At 38.0% G+C, this 21,544-nt stretch overlaps 1 long non-coding RNA gene across 1 annotated transcript in view; it reads left to right on the forward strand.

The window, feature by feature from the left end:
• LOC113619844 (uncharacterized) overlaps positions 1 to 21,544 on the forward strand; it is a 293,595-nt gene that overhangs the window by 137,511 nt on the left and 134,540 nt on the right. Inside the window, exon 3 of the long non-coding RNA XR_003432554.1 lies at positions 16,238 to 16,293. This is a non-coding gene — a long non-coding RNA (uncharacterized LOC113619844). The remainder of the gene's footprint in view (positions 1 to 16,237; positions 16,294 to 21,544) is intronic.

Here is a 21,544-nt window from a genome sequence, read left to right on the forward strand (position 1 = left end):
AGGATTACCAAATGAGTCTTGTTGAGAAGTTTTTTCCCTCAATACCAAATACGTGGTGTCTTTTCCAATATCAGTTCTGCAGTTATCCAGACACCAATTGGGTGTCCAAGAATTCCATTATGACACTCTCTACCTGGAGTTAGTGTCAGATCCCATTAGTTAAAGGGTTTAGTCCCACAAGACTGCCCCTACTGCAGACACCAGCTGAAAATGGGTTGTCCAGGCTACCCACATTTCTGATTGGCAAACTACAAATTTGGGGGTTCCCACAACCTTCCCTCAGATTTGATAAATTGCCAGAATGACTCACAGGACTCAGGAAAGCTCTTTACTTAACTATTCCTGGGTTATCATTAAGAATAAAATTCAGGAACAACCAAGTGGAAGAGGTATATAGAGTAAGGTATGTGGGAAGAGGTACAGAGATTCCATGTCCTCTCCGGGTACACAACCCTCCCAGCACCTCCGTGTGTTCACCAACCCAGAAATTCTCTGAACCTGTCTTTTAGAGTTTTTTGAGAGTTTCATTATGTAGGCCTGATGGATTAAATCATTGGCCCCTGGTGATTGAACCCAATCTCTAGCCCCCTTTCCCCTCCTGGTAGGTAAGAGTAACGAATGAAAGTTCCAGCCCTCTAAGCATGGCTTGGTCTTGCCACCAACCATCCTCTAGCCTGAAGATATCCAGGGTCCTCTAGAGAGTCACCTCATTAGCATAAACTTAGATATAGTCTAAAGTAGCTTGTTATGAATAACAGAAGACACTCCTATCAGTCCTATCCTCAGGAAATTCCTAGTGTTTTAGGAGCTCTGTGCCAGGAAACAGAGACAAAGACCAAATACATATTTATATTTCCCATTATGCCACACATGTAAAGGTAAATTTAGGTGTGCTTAATAGTAGTTACACTTTCTGCATGTTCCTTTGCTATTTAGAAAGTACTTTCCCATATTTTACCTTCTTTGCTTCTCATCAAACCCTATTCAATATGTGTGGAGTAGAATTAGCCCCATGGGTGTGTCAGTCACATCTGTAGTTCAGATAACTTGCTAGGTTGCCATAGTTGTGAATTTTTAAAAGTGCATCCAAACAACTGAGGCTTATACACACCTCATTCGTTATAAGAAACGGCATTTCTTTAGGAAGAAAGGAGAGTGGAGATAAGGTAATGAAGTGTGAAGTGGCCTGGGATTTGCTTAGCCAACTGTTAAAATGCTGGTTAGCATCCTTCATTTGCCTGGGTTGGGTCTGGGAATGGAAGGGGAGCAGGAGAGCCAAGAGCACTTTAAGAGCTCAGAGAAGTCATGTCCGAGACTGAGGAGAGGAGAACTGGCAAAGATTTCCACCAGGGACTCATCCAAGCTGCTAAGAAATGGTTTGAGTAAAAGCCAGATCACCTGCATCTAACAAATCTCAGTTCTGACATTTATTTTAAGGAAAAACTATACCTCCATGTTAATTTGTTGTAGCTTGTTTTGAAATAACACAGAACTGGAAACAAATCAAGTGTTCCCATTACTAGAGGACTGACTAAGAAAGTTACAGTATTTGATGAACTGTGCAGCCAGAAAAAACTGTAAATTTTGTACCAAAAAGTGAAATAAAAAATAAAAATTACATATCAGCATTGAAAATATTTGCAATTGAGAGTGAAGTGAATAATTTATGTGTTCTATGATTGCAATTATGTAAACTAAAGCTAGGAATGGGGTTAGAGTGAAAATAAATTTTTTTGATGGAGGGTTGGGATTAGAGATGATTTTTCTTCTTTAAAATTTCCTTCAATGTTGTTACTGCTTTTACAATAAAAAGTAAATAGTCTTGAGAGTCTAAGTTTGCTGTTTCATTAAGTACAGTTGTTGTGTCCCAACAGTTCATGACGAGGGAGGACAAAAGCTATAAACAAACTTTATTAACCTAATAATATTTGTATGAATAAAATGAATTTTCTTTTTTTTCCCCCTCTAAATGTGTCCTGTGGGTGTGATTGGAAATTGTTGTCAAATTCGAAGCTATATCTGGGTGGATCTGACTCAAAATATAGGCCACGTAGCATTCATGGCCTTCTCTTGGAGAGGCCTTCGTGTGGCCGCTCATAGAAGCAGGCAGTCGTAGTCCAGGATTCCTAAGCTGTGGACAGAGAAGGTGAATAATCATTTCAAGTGTGAACTGAAGGCAATGATCACCTGACAGATACCTCAGACTATGGACATTGATTATGATGGGACTTTTTCTCTCAGGGGCAACTCTATGTAGAAAACTAATGGTAAATTTGAGCAGGTGCTTATATATTTAATGATAGAAAAAGAGTTGTGCCAGCAACACCAGGGATGCTGCCTAGTTACCTAATAATTGAAACATCTTACATATCAAAAACTGTTTCTATATTACAATTAAAATTAAAACATGTTTTCATGCTTTTATAATTGTAATATTCTGTAATCATATTGCTAAAATATGGGTAATTGTGAAGAAATGAAATATTTTGTCACTCATGTAGTTTCTTTAATTTACTCAGTTGATGCTATTGGAAGGTAGATGGACTCAGTAGTTCTCAAACTACCCCATCCCACCCACCTGCCCAGGAGTAACAAGTGACACTTTTAGTAAAGGCACTAACACAGGCTTAGTGGAATATGCCAACTTCCTAGAGGCTCCTATCACATACAGGAGCCTGGCCCATGCCATCGAAATCAAGCCTGAATTCTGCCTGCCAGGGGCTGTCTGGTATATCTCTGACAACTTCCTGCCCAGCAATGTTCACCCATTGGTCCAAGCCCACCATGTGACTCCATTCCCAGAAGCCTCACCTTAGACTGCCTTCCTCATGCAGCCTTTCTTATTACCATTACTGATCATGTACTGATCATTTGCTGGTCCTTAGGATCTATGAACCAGCTTTCAGAAAATGAGATTATATATCAAACCAACAAAGACATTGGATTCCCTTCTATCAGTGGTGAATAACAGTGATTCTGAAAGTATAGAAAATGAGTATGATTAAAATATCGATCTCAAGATATATTACTGACGGAAGAAAGTCTTTTGAAAGAAGATCCTAGTGTTTAATTAGAGACGCTTACAACACTAAAACAGCTATTCCCTTTTAGTTACGGCACAAGTTAAGGCATCTTGAAACTATTTTTAAAGGATAATTTAACCTCAAAATCAAAATTTAGCACTCAAAACCTCTAAACAAACAGCTGAGATGAAATTACAGCAACATGTTTACCAGAGAAGGATTTTGGGTCAACTGTGAAGTAGAAGTGGATGCATCATGATAAACAGGGGTGGGGTTCTTCTCGCACCATTTAGAGATGTTACCAGGCAGACAGGATAAACTGTCTTCATACACCCTGCCCCCTCATCCTTGCACACCTCTCTTTCCCCTTCTTTGATATCTGGCTGATACCCCTGTTTGACTTGGAATACTTAGCTTAACTCTAGAGAAAACTTGAGTTCCTAAGTTTTCTTTCCCAAGGTCACACAGTTATGAAGAGGCTGGATCAGCTCTGATTTCAAAACCCATGATTTAAGCTCTTTGTTTTACTGCCTCCTATTTCAACTGTGAATATCTTTCCCATGGATTTCTATGTAACTCTCATCATCTCTGTTCTCTAGGAAATGGGGAACATATTCCAGGCTCCTGTAGGAAGGACTGATCAGGGCCCTCTGTCAGCATAATTTCTCTCTCTCCCCTACTCGTAATGAAAATGAAAATATAAATGTAAAAACAATTGAACTGTGTCACTAAATGTGATATAAAAACTAAACTAATGGCTATCAAACAGTTTCTAATAGTTGTCACCTGGAGGTTCCCTCCCTGGAAGATAGCCTCAGGGGCGGGGGGGGGGGGGTCTCAGCTCACAATCTCTTGGCATTTCTGCTTGACCTCTTCTGGAAAGGCAGTCCCAAATCCTTTTGCCAAGACTCCTCCCTGACAGTAGCAGAACTTTTAGTACCACTTGACTGAGAAAGTTCCTGATGATGCTTAAAACTGATGTCTTAAATATCCTCTAGACTTGGCTTTGGCTCTCCATTCCCCAGGTGTGTCACATTGGTTGAGTTATGTAAACTGAGACTCAGTTTCCTCAACTGTGAAGTGAGGGCAACACCTCTCATAGAGAATTGGCTAGAGCTTAAATGAGATAATAAACCATAGGAGATACAGAGGGGTTATGCATGGGACTAACTTGACTTAGGCCTCAAAGCTAGTAGATGAGGGACCCAGGATTTGAACCCAAACAGTCTGACTCTAGAGTTCCCCTTGCAACACGATAAAGGCTAATTTAATGGGAGAACACAGGAAGACCCAACTCGAGAAGGAGGGGGACAAAGAAAGCTTTTCAAGGGTGATAACGTCCAAGTTAGGAGCTGTAGGAATTAACCAAAGAAAGGGAGGTGGTGTGGTGGGCGCAAAGTGGGATACTGGATGGTGAGGGTGGGAGAGAATGTTCTAGGCAGAAGGAACAGGATGTACAAAGACCAGAAGGCAAGAGAGCATAGCACATTTGGCTTGATTAGGCATACCTAGTCATTGGTGACTAAGCAATATGATAAAAACATTGCTGTGCTAGTGCCTTCTGTGCCAGGATTACTGCATTTACAACTCTTTTTTGTACATAGAACATTTGGGCTCTATGGCCCATGGCCAGTGTGGCTGCCTGTGGTTGCCTTGCGTGATCTTTGCAATTCCGGTGCCATTACAAGCTTCCTGAGGGCAGGACCCAGCCTTTGGACTTAGATTCTTCTCCAGAACAGAACACATGCCAATATCTTCAAATATACTGGGTATAAATTTATGATCCATGAATGACTTAGTAAAGCTACCCTGCTGTTAACAGAGAACATTCTCTAAGTACTAAGAATATGGAGTGGTGGCCAGTATTTGTTTTTATCTTTGGGGAACACCAATGCCACATGGTTTGTGTGGACAGTCAGTACTGGCATAGACTCATGAAGCAGATAACTGACAGGCACCGCCCAAAATCAGATGGCAAATTCAGAGAAGAGGGTTTGCTTTCCATTGGGATGAGCAGGCACTGCTATTGCTATTCTGGGTCAGTGTAAATAATGACTATAAATGAAGCTCTGTCATGAAGCTGATTGTTCAAGCCTCCAGGGAAACGGTCATTGTCTTCCCTCATTAGAACCTCAGCATGGCCTGAGGTGACCATTTTCCTGTTCATATCCAGAAATGTAACCTTTAGCTTTTTGTTTTTTTAAAGAGAAAACATGTGGGTTAATTATTTTGCTGCAATCAGTAGGTATCAATTTTCTCATTGTAATTTTCAGGATAATAGAAAGTTTTTTTTTTTTTTTCACTATGAAAGATCATAACAAAATGGGCAAATGGCAGCAGTCCCAGAAGGGGAGGTGCCAGCCCAAAATCAAGACATAAACACCAAGTTGGGAGGCCTTCTGAGGTGACCCTACTCATTGCTTTCATTTATTAAGATTTTGGTTTTGTAGTAAATATGCATGAAGGATGTCATGACTCTATATTTTTGGAGATGTTCTTAAAATGCCCTCCTTTGCTCTTGAATGAAGAGTGGTTATAATCTTGTGGTGCTGGTGGTAATCATTTGCATGGCTTAAATTTTCTTTAACTTTTTATTTGGAGTAATTTCAAACATAAAAATAGAGCAAAGAACGCTCTTATAGCCTATATCCACGTTTATCTGTTGTTGACATTTTGCCTTAATTGTCTTATCTATCTGTTTGTCTATATAAAATTTTTTCTGATCAAATTGAGAGTAAGTTGCATGTCATGTTCATTTATCCTTAAATACTTCACTGTCCATTTCCCAGGAATTAAGATATTCTCTTTTATGAGCACAGTTATCAACCTTAATAAGTTTAACTGTGACATACTTTTATCCAGTTTATGGTCTATATTTCAATTATCAATTAACCCAATAGTGTCCTTTTTAGCATTTCCTCCTCTAGTTACAGTCCTGTCTAGGCATGCATTTAGTTGTCTCCTTTCATCACAAACAGTTGCTCAGCCTTTCTTTGTCTTTTATGACATTGATACTTTTGGAGAATATAATTTCTTCCTCCTTTTTAAATTAAAATGTTCCTCATTTGGTGTACATTCATGTTTCCCCCCCAGCTAGATTCATGTTATTCGTTCTCCACTGGATGTGTGACTTTTTTAAAAGAGACTTGATCACATATATTGTAATCTAATGGGTCACCTAGTCCCACACAGGATATTTTTGTGAGATGTGTGCCACCAGCCTGAGTTATAGGCTTAGCCTGCCAGTGACTCACTGTGCTATCCTGGGCTAGTTACCCTTCTGGGCCTCAATTTCCTCACTTACAAAAAGAAGGGATTGAGTTAGATGGCCTTTAATAGCCCTCTGGATGAGACCATTCATGATTTTTTATGAATCTATGATAAATGCTTGTGTTCAAAGTCAGTTAATACTCTTATTAAAAGTGAAAACAAGGATTTCCCTGGTGGTCCAGTGGTTAAGACTCCATGCTTCCAATGCAGGGGGCCCGGTTTCGATCCCTGGTCAGGGAACTAGATCCCTCATGCTGCAACTAAGAGCCCACACGTGGCAATGAAGATCCTGCAGCGAAGATCCCACGTGCTGCAACTAAGACCTGGCACAGACAAATAAATAAATAATTTTTAAGTGAAAATAATAGTAGCAACTTTCTTAGCTGTCTAGATCTTTGGAAAGCTTGGTCTGGATTTGATAGCAAAGCTGAAACTTTAAACTAGAAAAGTCCATTGTATCTTGATTAGTGAGGGGGAAGATTATGTCTTGGCCTGGGCACAAAATGCAGTTTATTTCATGCAGATAAACTGACACGTTAACACCAAAGTTTCAAGATGCTCACATATTTCAAACCATATACCTAGGATCTAAAGCCTTCTTTCTGGCTGATAACAGGATTCCTGTAATAACATGCATTTAGGGTATTTTCCAAATACCCAAAGGCACGCATGACTTTAAAGAACACATGTGCATTTCATTGCAGTAACCCACTTTTGTGCTTAATTAAATTCCTTTTGGCAGAAGTGGCGTTTTGAATTTGATACACTATTATCGCATCACATTACCAATACGCCTCTCTGGCTCCTGCCCTGGACACCCCTGATATAAAGCACTCTGCAGCAGAAAGAAGAAGTCTGTGGAGCTGCCAAAAGGCGGGCTGAGCATTCCCTAGGGCAGCCCCGAAAGACGGAGAAAGAGGAACATGAGTGCTCACAGGTGGCACAGACTCATGGTGCCTTGGAAGGCTGCTCAAGTACCCCTTGCCCAACTGGGGAGCTGCTTTTTCAGTACTAGCAAGTGGTGAGAGACCCTTTCCCACATTTGTGTTTGGACAGTCAACTGGGCTCTCAGACATTTGTGTTGGAAGCAGTGTTCACGCAAGACTGTAGAGCTGTGTGGCAGTTTCCAAAGCATTTGTGTTTGTATTCCATGGGAGGCAGCCTGGAGGAAGGAAGGCAGCAGGGGACAACTTAGGAGATAGAGAAACTGTGTACAAAATCTGACTTTAACACTGTCTAATAATACCACCTTAAGCAAGTTACTTAGCCTCTTTGAGCCTCCTTAGTCTGCAAAATGGGCTTTACAATGTCTGCTGTCACTGTGAGGATTCAAGAAGATATAGGTATGTAAGCTTCCTGCCTGGCACAGAATTGACACTCAACATGTATTTCTTTCTCTTTTTCCCCTTTCTTTTGAAGTAGGTAGGCAAGACAGATATTGCCAATCCTGTTTTATGTAGGAGAAGGTAGAGGCTCATAGAGTTTTTTTTTTTTTAATTTATTTATTTTTGGCTGCGTTGTGTCTTCGCTGCTGCACATGGGCTTTCTCTAGTTGAGGCGAGCGGGGACTACATTGCGGTGCGCGGGCTTCTCATTGCGGTGGCTTCTCTTGCTGCGGAGCACGGGCTCTAGGCGCATGGGCTTCAGTAGTTGTGGCATGTGGGCTTCAGTAGTTGTGGCTCATGGGCTCTAGAGCGCAGGCTCAGTAGTTGTGTCACATGGGCTTAGTTTCTTCCAAGGCATGTGGGATCCTCCTGGGCCAGGGCTCGAACCCGTGTCCCCTGCATTGGCAGGTGGATTCTTAACCACTGTGCCACCAGGGAAGGCCCTCATAGAGTATTAAAGTCAATCAACTGTTAAGGTCCCAGGATGGATTTGAACTTGTGATTTTTGGCTAGTCCATTATTATTTATCTCCCTTGCAAAGCTGTCTCCTGGAAGTTGATTATATCACTGAGCCAGTTTCAATAAGGCTGTGGCAATTTGCTTTTTAACAAACTTACACAATTTTTTACAATAGTTTTAGATTTACAGAGAAGGTGCAAAAATGACAGAGTTCCTGTAAACTCTTCATCCAGTTTCGCTGATTGTTGACATCTTACATCACTGTGGTACACTTGTCACAACTAAGAAACCAACATCAGTACATTACTATTAGCCATTAATTACCATATTAACTAAGCTCTACAGTTTATTTGGATTTCACTAGCTTTTCCCTAATATCCTTGCTCTGTTCCAGGATCCCATGTCATATTTAGTTGTCAGACTTTCATTGTTTTTGATGACCTTGACAGTTTGAGGAGTACTGGTTAGGTAGAGTGCCTCTCATTTGAGTTTGACTGATGTTTGCTTGTGGTTAGACTGGGGTTATGGGTTTTGGGGAGGAAATGTTTTCTGCTCTGAAAACATTTTTATTGTTCATCTTTATTACCCTCAACTGGGATCAATCTTGTGATTTTTATCTTACCATGTGCAGAACCCAACTCTAAGGTAAAACCCCTTGTGACCAGCCTTGGGCTGCTCAAAAGATTCTTTCACATGCTATTTAATTACATCTCTGGGTTGACTCTCCATTTGTTTTGCATGCATTTAGTTACCAGATTGCTCCGGGTGAAATATTCTTTAATAATTACCTTATTGAAATACCAAAAAGTGACTCAAATAAAATTTATGAATTATTTATAGGATTTAAAAGTAAGTTCCATTTTCCCATCAGGTTCAGACATTCTCTTCTCTGTGCAGCCTTCCTTGATCTTCCTGTTTCTTTTTTCTTGATATTTTAGACCTTTCTGGTAACATCTTAATTATAGTGTCTATAGGATGCATTCCTAGATTAAAAACAATATGTATAAGATAACTACCTGGATAAGTCAGCATTGCCTATTTGGTGTGTCTTGTCGTCCAGATGTACCCCAAACCCATCTCAGATTGTTATGTCAGCTTTTGATCAGTGTGTACATTTAATTTTGTTTCAACTGAGAATATATATGTTTCAGAAAAGTAGTACAGAGAAAAATCAATCAGCATCGAAGTGTGGTTTTGTGTTGGTTGGAACACACGTAGTGCTTTGCCTACTGAATGTATAGAGAGGACAATTAGTAAAAATTCTCAAGGAGTGCTGAAGAGTGAGCAGAAACACAATAACCATTGATGTAATTCAATTCCAGCTGGGTGCCATCAAAGTTTGTCGCAAGATGTATTTGTGCAAAACCTCTACAAATTAGTGTGGTTAATAGTTGTCCTAATGAAGGGCAAGTTTCTTAAGAACAGACTTCAAATAATCTATCTTTGTATTCCTCATAGCACTTAGCCCACTGCTTTGAACAGAGTAAATGTTCATTTGATGAGTATTTTTATAGAATCATTATTTTGCCAGGCACTGTGCTAATTACTGGGGTGATAAGTAAGTATAAGACATAGTCTTCTGACTTGAAGAACTCACAGTCCAGTGGGGTAGATGGAGAAGTGATCATATAACTAGATTTCAGTGTGATCAGTGCTCTAATGAAAGAAGGGCGTGGCTAGGTCTACCTGGAAAGGTCTCGATGACTTTCAGGGGATGGGGCCTCTATACTGGCTCTTGAAGTACAATTAAGAGATCATGAGGCAGAGAAAAGGCACAAGAGTAATATTTTCAAAGTAACAGGCTGTCTTGTTGAGAAATAAATCATCGAATGTTGGAGAAGAGGCAATCTGGTGTGAGGTGGAAAAGATCAGCCTTAGGTTGGGGCCAGATTTTCAAGCACTTGTCTACCTACCATGCTGATGAGTTGGTACTTCATTCAAAAAGTAACATTCAAAGGTTTTAAGCAGGGGAGTCACATGATGAGATTTATATTCTAGAAGTATCACTCTGAGATGAAGCTATGGAGTTGGGAGGAAGCAGGGAAACTGGTTAGGAGACTCTTGCAACAGTTCACCCAAGACGTGAAGTGGGTGTGAATTTACCATAACCAATGTCTGTTGTATCTACTTACAGTCTCATTTGCTTGGTACAACACTTAGCTCATGTTATGTATCATAAATGCAATCAAACTATACAGTTCTGAATGAAAAATAATCCCACTTTCTTAGATCAATATAGAAGCAACTAAGTGAGGGCAATAGGGAAGTGTTTACTTGAGACACAAAGCAGGGGAGCGCCCAGGAAATGAGGTAGATAGTGTGTGATACCCGCCTCAGGAATCCGGACTCCAGCCCTCTGGAGTAGCAAGAACTGGTGCCCATCAGAAGCACAGGTTTATATTTGCATTTCCCCTTCCTTTGATTCCTGATCCCCATTGCTCTTGTTGACTCTGGTGTCTGCAACATGCATGGATGCAAAGAGCTAACCTGAGGAATTATCTAATAATGTGGTCATGCTTTTAGCAATCTGTATTAACCTTATTTGACACACCGTCAGGGTACAGAGACAAAGAGAGATCGTTATATTACTGGTTTCAATGTTAAATCCTGTCATAAACTGTTCAGTTATACTTCATAGAAAGAAAAATGTATTTGGTGAACAATGGAGTCAAGTTCAAACGAGAAAAAGAGCATGTTCTGTTCTTTGGTAAATGTTCCTTTGCCAAGTGTACAAGTCCCACAGTTTTCAGGGCATATACAAGGCTAGGGGCTAAAAGGGCCAAGAGCTACACACAAGGCCACCCAGGGTAGACAAAATTCATGGAGTTGATGGGGGTCAGAAGGTGGTATGGTGGGTGATTGTGGAACATGATTTAAAGAACACGTGAAATTAGCTCTTTTGAGTTGAACAACTTTATGACTGATGGTTACCTGTCCTCTCTACATGTGGTAGTGATAGGAACAAGCAAGCGGCATCCAAGCAGAGCAGAGAGATCCCTGACTGAGGTGGGACATCTGAGTTCAGGTCCAGCTGCCAACACTAACCCCTGTGAGACCTTGGCAAAGTCACTTCAGCTATCCAGGGGTTATTTTCTTTACGAGTAAAATGAGAGGGTTAAGTTAGATCATCTCTAAGTTACCTTTTGCTCTGACAAATCTTTCACTCCATGATGCCTAATCTGTGAAGAGTTACTAACAGCCAGTATGTAGTAGTGAGGGCCCTGTTTCTTTCTCGTGAAACAAGAGTGATACCACCTATGTCACCAAGATGGCTTGAGGATCACATTTAAAATGAGATCATGAGTGAAAGTGATTAGTACCAAACCTGTCAAATAGTGGTTTTCAGTAAATCGAAGTGTCCTTTATTAGGGCTCCCATTCATTAAAAATGTTTATTGAGCACCTACTATGTGCCAGACAGTGTTCTAGGAGCTGGGTACGTAATAATGAATAAAATAGATGAATTTGCTGCCTCCATGGAGCTTTTAGTAAACAGACTGATGAATATACACTAGCACAGCCTTTCTTCCCTTCCTTCCTCCCCGGCTCCCACTTCTCACCTCCTCTTTAACCCATTTGCTCTTAGCTCCTGTTGCAGATCCTGGTTGGCTAGAATCCAGCCCCAGGAGTGATAGATCTGAGGTCAGGACCGGTGTGTGAAACTCAGTGTTTTCATTCGATGGTCAGGGCTTGGGAAAGTGTGTGGACAAATGAACATGAATTGTGACAAGAGTAGGAACAGAGTTAACCAAAGTAAGTGGACACTGGGACTGTACTTTAGGATTCCCTGCAACTAAGAATGTTGACAACACTATACTGGTTAGTTCTTTAGATGAAATGCCTGGAAAGCCATACATACAGAAGAGTGTATAAAGAAAACCAAAACATTTATGATTCTACAATCAACCTACCTTCACTCAACACCATCTGGGGCAGGCTGAGCAAGGCGTTGGCTTCCCGGTGGTGAATAATACTTAATTTCTTCCTTCAAGGAGCTCACTTTTCCTGAGGGAGGCAGACATGAATCTCAATATATTGTGCTAAATGCTTTTTAAAGATGTGTAAATCCAAGGGGGTACACAACGTAAAGCAAAATATTGTGACCTCATCATTTTGACATGGCTGTTTCAATCCTGCTGAGGTAAAATGAAAAGTTCTTCTAAAATTGAACAGCCTCTAAAAGCATTGACTTTATTTTTAGGTAATGAAATCACAACTAAATATTGCAGGTAGGGATAGTGAACATAAAGTAACGTTGATAACAACACATATATGTAAACTTGTTGATTAAAAATTGACAAAAAGATTATATTACCTTAAAGAGATTTTTATCCACAAAATTTATCCAGATTTTTTAAAAGGTGGACTCCATAGAAAGAAACCTCAGTAACAACAAGAACAGATCAGAGAGCAGAAGGTATAATTTGAAAATTTTACCACTGGGAAAAAAAACTGATGAATTAAAAAATGTCTTTACTGTGATGTATATAGAAAAGACTATGTGGACATAATTTAAGTAAATATTAAAATACAAAAAATACATATAATTTCGCTGTGCTATAAAGATTACTGATCAAGGAATTCAAATGGTATAGTGGTTTGCCTATACAAAACTCATTTTGGAGGAAAATTAATCAATGTTGAAATCTACTAAGAGTGTACTTTGTGAGTCACAGAGCAGAGTGAAAAGAGATAATAGGTCTGGTGGAGGAGCAACAGGAAATATCTAGCATGTGTGTTGTCTCTCTTGTAAGTCAATAAAATTGACGAAAGATTTTTATGCACATTGTTTTATCCAAGTCATTTTTGTGTACCCCTGAGCAATTAATAGCACATTGCAAATTGTGTTATTTGGTAAAGATTTGCTGAGTGAATGAAGAATAAATGAACAAATGAATATTAAAAGGACAATAAAAAAAATAAAGGACAATATACCACTGACCCTCAAAGTATCACTAATCCACCTTTGGACAATAATACTTCCTGTCACTTTGTACTGTAGTAATCTATTTTTATGGTTATCATTCCTATCAGAGGGTGATTTTCTGAAGAGCAGGGAAGATGATTTTTATGTATGTTTATATTCTGTGCCTGTAATTTAGCAGGCATTCAGAGAATGTTTGCTAAATAAATGAATGACAAAATTTTATATTAAGGGTCAGGTTACTTAGTCTAAGAAAACTGAGATGTTTCTCTCATATTTCATTTTCATCATAATAGAAGTTCAGATGAGAGCCAAGGGCTGTAGAGGCTCCAACCCCTGTAGAATCAAATCTGATTAGGAAATATACTTTGTAAAGGTAACACCTACACCATTTAGGGGGAAAATACGAAATAAGATGATATCTACCAAGGGCTCTCCCCAGAGCTGGTTTCTACTCTATTATTTCCCTGGAGACCCCTGGCTCAGTTTGCTCCATTCTTAGCACAGCTTTTGGCCTCAGCCTTGACAGCAGCTTGGAGGCAGATAGGAACATTATTTCATGAAGTAATTTAGATATGATTTTTAAAAAAATCTCATCTTGGCACAAACCCTACGAGAGCTTGGGTTTAACCTGTTATTATGAGATTTCAGGGAATAATAAATAAATTGCAAAATGGAAAACTGCAGAAGCTTGGGATGAAAGAATTTAAATTGAATTTGCATACAATCCACTAGACATAAAAGGGCACTCAAAGGAGTGAAGTACACTAGTTAGGTAGTATAAAGTTCCCATTTTCACATATAATTATGGGAAAAACACTTGAAGAATTCCTTCTTTGCTCTAATTTTCAGACAAGATAGGTTATTTGAATTTCACAACTATCGGTAGAGTCTTTAGCCAAGGATGGTTGGAAATAGTTGATGTTAGGCCAGGAGTTTTAAGTTAAGTGTCTGGTTTATAATTATAAGACCTCTTTTGAGCTTCCACCTTTGGTTTGGTCTCAGAGATCCACTTTATTATCTAGCCCCATTCGACCACTGAAAAATTAGTACTTCAAGAAATGGGAGATACAGAATTCAGCTTTGTTGTAACACAGATGAAATATATGAATTTGGGCAAGTTATTCAACTTCTCTACGCCTGTCTCCTCATCTGTAAATGGAGACTGAAGGAGGAAAAGCACGTAAAGGCTGTAGCCCAGGGCCAGGCACACAGAAAATGCCCCAAGCTATAGTTAGAAGAACTGAGGCTCAGAGTTGGGAAGTGACCAACTCCAGGTCTCAAGCATACTCGCGTCTGCTTTCTAATCCAGCATCCTTTTGTATGTTTGTTGTTTTAAAAATAATTTATTAAAGTGAAATTCACATATCATAGAATTAACCATTTTAATTGAGAAATTTAGTGACATTTAGTACATTCACAGTGTTGTGCAACCACTCTATCTAGTTTTAAAACATTTCCATCATCCCAAAGTAACATCCCATACCCCTTAAGCATTCTCTCCTCCCTTCAGTCCCTGGCAACCATCAATCTGCGTTGTCTCTATGGAGTTATCTATTCTGGGCGTTTCATATAAGTGGAATCATATATCATGTAAACTGTTCTGTCTGTCTTCTTTTACCTAACAATGTTTTGGAGATATCTTTAAAAAAAAATCTGACCATCTATTTTTAATTTTCTTGTCAGTATATAGAAATATAATTATTTTTATATATTAACCTTATATCCAGTGACCACAATAAATTCACTTCTTCATTCTAGTCGTTTTTTTTTCCTTTGGTAGGTTCCTTAAAAATTTTCTACATAAGCAATAATGCCTTCTGTAAATTAAAAAAAATTAACTTATTTTTCCATATTGCAGTGCTTTTACTTCTTTTTCTTGCCCATTGCTATGGCTGAGAACTTCAGTGCATGAAACTGGAAGTATGAGAGTGGCCATCCTGCCAAAATGAGTCTGAGAATGAAGCCATAGATGCTAACCACACTAACGGAATAAGAGAGGAAAAGTAAGAAGAAAAGGAGAGAGAAACGGAGGGCTATAGAGTCAGAAATACCCCATGATGTCTCTTATCAGCATAGACAGAGACAAGCCCTTGCAATGAAGTATACTCAGGTCCCTCTTCCGTCTTTATGGATCCACCCAGACTGTAGCGTGACCTAAAGTGGTGGATTCTTGCAAGATTTTTTTTTTTTTTTAAAGCAATTATTAGGTACTCTCTGCTTCCCAAACATGTTGGTATAAACTTATCATGGACACAATTTAGGAATGTTTGCTGTTCAAGAATTGTGATTTCTACCATGTGGTGTTTTATAAACTGACTCAATGTGCTAGAATCATATCTACTCAAAGACTAGCAATTTTTAATGAGTAGGAGGTCATCCAATGTTTTCACTCCTAGGACTTTATTTTCCTTAGGCCTTAAGACATGCTCAAAAAGTTGAGAGTTTACCTAGACTTTTCATGTACATTATTCATGGTTGTTCCTCACAGAAACCCAAGTAAGCAAATCCAAGGGCATTCATTTTTCTAGCTGAGGAAACTGAGGCTCAGAAAGATGAATGACTTGCCCAAGATCACTCACAGGACAGGTGGCAGCACTGGGATTGGAATCTAAGTTCACCCTCCAAAGCCTAGATACTTTCTTCAACCTTCTGCCTCCTGCAGAGATGATGCAAAGACCCAGGCCCTTCATTCAGCTTCATGAAACACTGGGAGTTCGGGATTAGACAGGCCCCCAAACAACATATAGGGGGCTGTTACTCTAATGATGGCTGTGTTGGTGCTACACAACATAAACCATACATATCAATTGACTTGTACAAATGGGTAAGACTTAGTCAGATTTTCGCCTCAGCAGAAGAGAAGCTGGAAGGTATTTATAAATTTTTCTGCTCAAGATATTCTCAAAATTCACAAAAGAAGAAAATTAGGAAAGTATCAAGTGAGAAGAGAGATAAAACTTTAATAATTGATGGTATAAAAGTGACCTTGAGAAAAGGAATGGCCAGTTGGGTGACAGGAGTCTAATGAAGTCTTCATATATTGAAGTTCTAAGACATCTTTTGGGGGATGGAAACTATATTGAATGGTCAGCATATGAAATCATGTGCAGTTTCTCAAATATTACCCACTTTTCTGACCTCACAACTTTTCCTCTTGCTTTTCTCTCTTTGTAGATTGCCCTTCCTCCCATTGACCAGTGATGAACTCCTACTCACCCATCAAGACCCAGGTAAGATTACATGCTCAGTGAAGGCCTCAGCGGGCCCCAGAGAGTTCTCTGCTCCTCCCTCCTATGAGCCTTCCCTCTACCTTGTCCATATTTCTAAGAAATGAGATGCAATAATAGCCAAAAGTATTTAAAGTATTTGTATATATCTAACCACTTAACTCTAAGGTTCTTGAGGCAAGAGACCATGTCTTATTCATCTCTTCACCCTAGGACCTATATTATGTTGGCACACAGTAAGCTGTCAAAGGTTTTTGCGGCAAACTGAAAAATCTCACAACATGGGAAATTCTTCTATTAAACATACCTTATATAACTAGGAAAAAACTCATAAACATTTGCATATTGTCTCTAGGTTAGACACACTACTAAATAGAAATAAATGTCAGCATTTAATGAGATTTCTCTGCTTACAGTCATGCTGTGGAAAGAGAACATTGCCACTGCTTGTAGAATTTATTGACATTCAAGATTACATATTGCTTTTGGAATGCACACCATGAAATAGAAAAGGAATGGCTAGGAAAATGGGTGGAAATGTGAACATGTTGGTAAAAAATATTTAGCCTCTAAAATTATATTTGAATATATTTTTATTCAAATTAATGATCATAAATTACACATTCACCTAGGTGACAACTGAACCGATCCAGATATAAATCTTGACTCTGCCACCTGTTTCCTCTGTGAGCTCCTGAGCCTTTTTGACCCTTATCTGTCTGTTAAACAGAAGCATCGCATATTTTTGGAAAATGTAAGCTATTTGTTATTAAAATTATTTTGATGTGCAGAGGCTAATTACCCCATATCAATCCATAAGTTCAACCCAATCCCAATGAAAATTCCAATGGAATTTTTAGAATTTGCTGAAATATTTTCAACTTTATCTAGAATATCAGGATAGAGTGAGTCAAGAACACTTTGGAAAGGAGGAATGAGGAAGGCATACCTACACCAGATGTATGAAAGCACATTATAAAATCAGAGTAACTTAAAGTGTTGGTACAGGGATAGCGCCAGACATACAGGTAGTATCCTAGATTGTAGTAAACGATAAAAATGGGATTTCAGTTAGGAATGAGAGCAGAGGTTATTCAGTGAATGGATTGGCACAAGTGGCTAGTCATTTGGAAAAACGATAGCTAGTGCTACTGTGTATTAGATGTGGCTCTACGTTCTTTAATACCAGTTAACATTTTTAATTTTTGCGGGAATTTTACAAGTAGGTAGGTACTATTATTATCACTATTTTATAGATGAGGAAATTGAGACACAGATAAGCTAAATAATTTGTCCGAGGTCATACAACTAGTCAGGAATAGAGCTGGAATTTGAATCCAGGCAGTCTAGATTCTGGGTTCATGCTGTTAGCCACTATACATAATGTCTCACAGTCTCATGCCTTGCACCAAAATATGTTTCAAATGGACTGAAGTTTAAAAAGTAAACTTAGGGCTTCCCTGGTGGCGCAGTGGTTGAGAGTCCACCTGCCGATGCAGGGGACACGGGTTCGTGCCCTGGTCCGGGAAGATCTCACATGCCGCGGAGCGGCTGGGCCCGTGAGCCATGGCCGCTGAGCCTGCGCGTCCGGAGCCTGTGCTCTGCAACAGGAGAGGCCACAACAGTGAGAGGCCCGCGTACTGCAAAAAAAAAAAAAAAAAAAGTAAACTTAAAACCAGAAGAAAATATAAGCAAATTTTTCTATAATTTTGTGATGTGTAAGGCAGTTTAAAATGACATTAAAATCAGAAATTCTCAAAGAAAAATATAATAGATTTGACTATATAAAAATTTTAAAATATCTTAGCATAACCAAACCAAACCAACAAAAATACAAACATAAAAAATTAACCAAACCAACTAAACAAAAACAACACAGAAAATTGACACTATCAAATGACAAATTGGAACACATTATAAGCAACTTATATGGTCAAGTATTAATAGATCAATTAATAAAGAAAGAGTTCAATGGAGGATTGGTGAAATAACTCCTGGTATATTCATGCATTGTGGGAAATCACTGTTTTTAAAAACAACAGTGTAGAGTGTTATATACTGGCATAGAAGTATGCCTGTGGTACATTTGTTAACAATAGACAATTGCAAACTTACACTATAACCCTATTTTGTGGGAACAAAGCATGTGGGTGCTTGTGTGTTTGTGTGTGTGTTAATGTGTGTATACTTAGGAAAAAGCCTGAAATGGTAAAATCAAATATATCTCTGTGTAGTGTGGTTATGGATGATTTTTACCTTTTTCTTTACCTTTTTATTGTCAGAATTTCTTGCAATATGCATGTATTTCTTCAATTATGAAGTGGTTTAAGCCTTGAATTATCTTTTTCCATAAAGTCAATAGAAGAGGAAATTCCAAGAGCATAATAAATTTATATATTCCTAGATTACAGTAATTTCTATGATGTTTTGGTGGAATGCTTATGGTTTGGGGAGAATGGCTTATAATAAAAAGCCAACGAGACCATGTAAGTTACTAATTTCTACATTTAAATTGCACTGTGCTCTGAGTACATGACCTATACAGTTCCTACTTTGGGGAATTTATCTTGGCTTTATTTTTGCAGCCAAATATATGATATATATATTTGTATATGTATATGTTCCATCAGATCTTAGACGAAGGTATATTCTCTGTTTCTTCCCCTGAAATTTAATATGTGTATATTAAGTTATTAACTTTATTATTCATATCTTCTATATCCTTAGTTGGTTTTTATCCACCTGAATGGCTAAGCCTGGGGTATTTTAGTCTCTAATAGTTGTGTTTCTGTGTATTTTGCATAGTATTTCTAATATATATGCATTTTTATTCTTGAAATCTCTGCAGACTGTGCTTTTTGTCAATATGCAAGGATACTCCCTGTCCTGTTTAATGCTACTTGCTGCATATTCTCATTCCTTTCTGTTTGGGCCTGCTAAAACCAAAGTGTGCCTTTCCCTGTCTTTGTGTTTTTAATCTTTTAAAATAAGTTGATGCTTTGGTTTTAGAGTTGTCTGTTAGAGTTAGCTTTTGATTTCTGACCATTTATATTTGTTGTCACAACTGATATGTTTGGTCTCACTTCTATGATCATCTTTCTGTTATACTTCCATACTGATTTATTTTATTCTCCAAAGTGGGATGCATATACCCCAGTTGGTATACAAGATCATTCATTGGAGACTCTGAAGAAAATCTTATTTTTTATTTAAAAATTAAGAAAGATATTAAGCTTTACTGATATTTAATGTGAGTTAATACTGATACTTTGCTCCGGTCCACATGTAAGGCAGACTCAGTTTATTCGTAATAAGCGAGGCAGAGGAGAGTGATTTCTAGAAATCGGGGTGAATGACAGTGACACTTTTACATTTTGCTCACTTTCCTTGACTCACTGGAATTTTAGTGTACTTAATTAAGTGAATTTAAGGGTTCTTTTGTTTACTTTTATCTAAGCTAAGACACAGAATTGGCAAGGTTCTTAAAATGATTCCTGAAAAAAAAAAAAAAAAAAAAAAAACAGGTTAAAAGTAATGTCCATTATGCAAACGCAGACACAAAAGAACAATAACAACAGTCCTCTCCCCTCCCCCACAAAAGACCAGGTCTAGCTCATACTTTCCCTTTTCCTGGCAGGAATTCACCGTTAGCCACATTATGAGGTAATAGAGAGCATTTTCAAAAAGGATGTTTGGAAATGTTTCCCCGCTGTGTTTCCATTGCTATCTGATACATTGTTGAAAACGATATAAATGTTACACCTATAAAATATAATCTCTCATATCAACACACTTAAAAAACTTGAAACAGAATTTTTATTCTGTTTAAAAGTTTTAGAGAATTTTAAACCCATTTGTTGAAGCATAAAAATATAACATGTACTGACCCCTTTGCAAGAGCAATTGATGGATATCATGGAATGTGGAAATTTACTACCACATTTCAACAATAACGATTACATAATTGGTGGAGGGAATAGAACATAAATATTGTTATTATTAAGAGTAGTCAATGACATACTTCTTCACTTTGAATTTGTCTCTCTGTGAAGGATATTATTCAGCTATTACAGTCACTAAAACCAAGTTTGAAATAAAAATGGATGCAGAATCACACCTTTGAATGCCGTATTGCAAGATGTGGAGCTGAGCTTTTTAAAAACAGTGAGAGCAAATTAGTCATCCTCCTCCCACTAAAAGTTATTATTTTAGGGAAAGAAAAGTTATTAATAAATGCAATTAAATTTATTTTAAATTAAGGTTAATTTCAGGTTTATCTCATCCTTTTGATAATTCTATCACCATCTATTCTATAATACATGCACATAAACGTGTTCATACGATGGTACATGTGTTTGCATATAATTTATTAAGAAATCACTGGACTTGGGATGTATTGCTCAAAGTCTCACTCACCTTTAACTAAAAAATATATTTGAATATATTTTCTTTAATTATTGATGTTAAGAATTAAGCTATATTAATTTCCATTGCATAAGAAATTTAATATACTTTTATGCATCTTTTCCCACATGTCCTACTTTTATTGATAATAATTTTTGACTTTAATGCAAATTATTGTCATCTTAATCATATAGCTTCTCTTTTATGAATTATTATTAACATCTGCATTAATTTTAAAACTATATTTTTTATTATTTAAACAACTCTTTATTAAGTTCCATTGCATCACTGAAGCTTTTCTACCACAACTTTCATGTTCTTGAATTTTAAATTTATGGTTTAGGTCTTGATTAAATCTTCAAGTAATTTTTATCCACATATGCTTTTCTGGAAACATATATGGGTGATACAGTTTCCATGTCTTATATCCTTCAGTATAGCATACTCAGCCTCATATATATAAAGCAATTGTCTAGTTTTAGAATTTTTTGTCACAGTCTTTTCCCCTCAAAATGCTCTAGATATCACTCCACTGTTTTCTGGAAGTTTGTAATACAGAGATATCTGTTTTAACTCTATTTTATTTTATGTTATTTTCCCCTGAGTTTTATATTCTGTGGTTCTTCAACTGCTTTCTCCTGGGCTCACTCCTATGATTATACTTTGTCATCTGCTCATCTGGGGCTTGAGAGTTTAAGATGGCCTCTGATGGCTTCATGCACAGTCTAGGACCTGTTACAGGGTCTTTCTCCATTCAGTCTCTCTGCTGACCCAGGCCCCCTTACTTGTTGATGAGAGTGTTCCAATACGTGAGGATAAGAACTTACAGCCTAGGCTCTAGAACTCACAC

This window comes from Aethalodelphis obliquidens, unplaced genomic scaffold (assembly GCF_003676395.1).
Source record: "Aethalodelphis obliquidens isolate GAN/ISIS:26980383/991018 unplaced genomic scaffold, ASM367639v1 scaffold7, whole genome shotgun sequence".
NCBI classification, from domain to species: domain Eukaryota; kingdom Metazoa; phylum Chordata; class Mammalia; order Artiodactyla; family Delphinidae; genus Aethalodelphis; species Aethalodelphis obliquidens.